Here is a 2,737-nt window from a genome sequence, read left to right on the forward strand (position 1 = left end):
GCTAAATTAGGGACGGCTAGCTAAGCTAGCTCTCGTGTAGCTTTGCGAGAAATTCAAACCAAACCTGGTGTTTTTCCATCTGTATTAGTTGTAATCTTTGTTTTATTCTCTGGGATCATCAAAGCTGTAAAGTTCGAAAAATTTGAAGATATTAATGTACAGCAAACCGCTTTAAAAAACAATTATGTATAACACATAAAAACCTTATTTTGTTGCATTGAGAAAATTTATCCAAGTCAATCATATAAATATATTTGTTTATATAATACCCTCCATTTTTTTAAATATGCATTTCTGTTCTGTGTGTCAGCACTGAATTCAGTTTCAACGGCATCACTCCTTCAACAGTTTTATTTTAATTTTAAGTTATTTTCGTATCTTTCTTTCTGGGACACGGTAAACTCATTATATGGGAATGTTTTGTACTTAGTTTTAAGCAAAGCTTCCATCAAACGTCTTTGTATTGCTTGTGGACATTGTTTTACTGTTGTAAAATTGCAGTCTATAGAACACACTGTATTTTATGAGCATAGAAGTTGACGTATATATCATTTCATAACATTATCAAATAGACGTCAAAATAAAGTCGCGCATCCTAAACAAGTTTGGCTCTAAGCTCACGTGGGATCTAGTCGGTGTTTTCACTATAGCATGAGGCAAGTTTCGATGTTGTGTTGATCATATAATTCTTTGTAACTTTCTACTGTGATCGACAAGTGTAGTAGACAGTGTGTTTTGTAACTTCTTCGTTACTGTTATAGCTTAACGTAAGAAAAAGTCTCGTATTCTGAAGTTTCACGTCTTTCCAGGCATTGCATCTAATTTAATCGCCTAATTAAAACTTGTGATTATTGGGATCATTTTTCTCGTTTGTGTCTAGTTGTAAAAAAAAAAAGCCCCGAATGAACTGGAACATTGTGGTCGTTTTTCATCTTTAACCATATGTTTTCTATGTACACTTCAAGTGGTGATTGCCCCCCTATAGAAATCACCAAATCGTCCAATTGTCTCATTACAGTAAATAGCACATCTATAGTTTTGGTGATTATACTAATCACCCTCAATTTTCAACGTGACTCTCATAATGAACAAAATCATTTGAATAATACAATACTGTATCCGTATAGAAAAGTTTTCCAATAAAAGGAAAAAAAAACAGTCTATTCTTGTGAAAACAACAACAACAAAAAAAGTTTTCCAATAAAAGGAAAAAAAACAGTCTATTCTTGTGAAAACAAAAACAAAAAAAAAACCTTTCTTTTCGCGCCAGTGGATAAAAAACACTTTATATGTTAACTTACCGAACATTACCTGAACAGCCCAATAGAATATTCAGATCGCTATTAAACATAATTTTGGTACCTTTACTTTCAAGTGTAGTTTCAATTTTTCAATTCTAACGGTACTAGAACGCAACTGTTTTCATCTATCCTCAGGCTTAATAAACAGTACTGTTAAAGATGATAATATAAAATTCTCTATCACGAACATTTCAATCAATTCACTTATGAACAGCCTAAAGATTCAGTTTGTTTAAAATTTACCACTGTTTATACAAAGGGGAGAGAGAAACCTGAGATATTGGCCCGGGATGGCCAGGTTGTTAAGTCTCGAGTTCGAATCCCCGTCATATCAAACATGCTCGCCCTTTCAGTCGTGGAGACGTTATAATGTTACGGTCAATCCCACTATTCGTTGGTAAAAGAGTAACCCAAGAGTTGGCGGTGGGTGGTGGTGATGACTAGCTGCCTTCCCTCTAGTCTTATACTGCTAAATTAGGGACGGCTAGCTCATATAACCCGCGTGTAGCTTCGCGCGAAACTAAACCTGATGTTTTTCCATCTGTATTAGTCGTAATCTTTATTTTATTCTCCCTATTTGGTTCTTGATGACTAGCTGCCTTCCCTCTAGTCTTATACTGCTAAATTAGGGACGGCTAGCTCATATAACCCGCGTGTAGCTTTGCGCGAAATTAAACCTGTTTTTTTTCCATCTGTAGTAGTCGTAATCTTTATTTTATTCTCCCTATTTGGTTCTTATATCTATTTTATGTCCTTCATAAGATGTATTAACAAATCAAAATTCATAAACACTTTGACTTTTGCTTAATACTTAATTACGCAATTAATTATAAAGACTGATTCTGCAAAAAAAAAAAACTATAAACCATGCAGATGTCAATTATTCAAGGGACTGTATTAACATAAATAAGAACAATAAAATAGCACCTAAATATCTTCCGTATTCCATGTTTATTTGAATTATTATTATTTTTTTCCTATTTCCATTCATGAATTTTTACGCTGATTGACTGAATGAAATTTTAACTTCTATAGAGTGTAGGTCCAAATCATACGTTTGTTGTTGATTTTTCACGAAGTTAGGAACTTCCTTATGGTATCGACGTCTGTTGTAAAAATAAAAGTCAGTTGTTATCAAAAGGACCATACTGCGTTTCTTTAATTACAGTTTATCTGTAATGGGTCTCTCATTGGATGGCATGGTGAGTAGGGGATCCAACTCGCAATTTGAGGATCGTGTGTTTGAATCCTACCGCCTAACATGCTCGCCCTTTTAGCCATGGGGGTATAATAGTGTGAAGGTCGATCCCACTTTCTGTTGGTAAAAGAGTTGGCGATAGGGTTTTTGGCTTGCTGCCTTCACTGTAGTCTATCATTTTAAAACTAAGCTTCTAGGATGTATATATATATATATATATATATATATATATAGTATA

Source organism: Limulus polyphemus, unplaced genomic scaffold, assembly GCF_000517525.1.
Source record: "Limulus polyphemus unplaced genomic scaffold, Limulus_polyphemus-2.1.2 Scaffold3855, whole genome shotgun sequence".
NCBI lineage: Eukaryota > Metazoa > Arthropoda > Merostomata > Xiphosura > Limulidae > Limulus > Limulus polyphemus.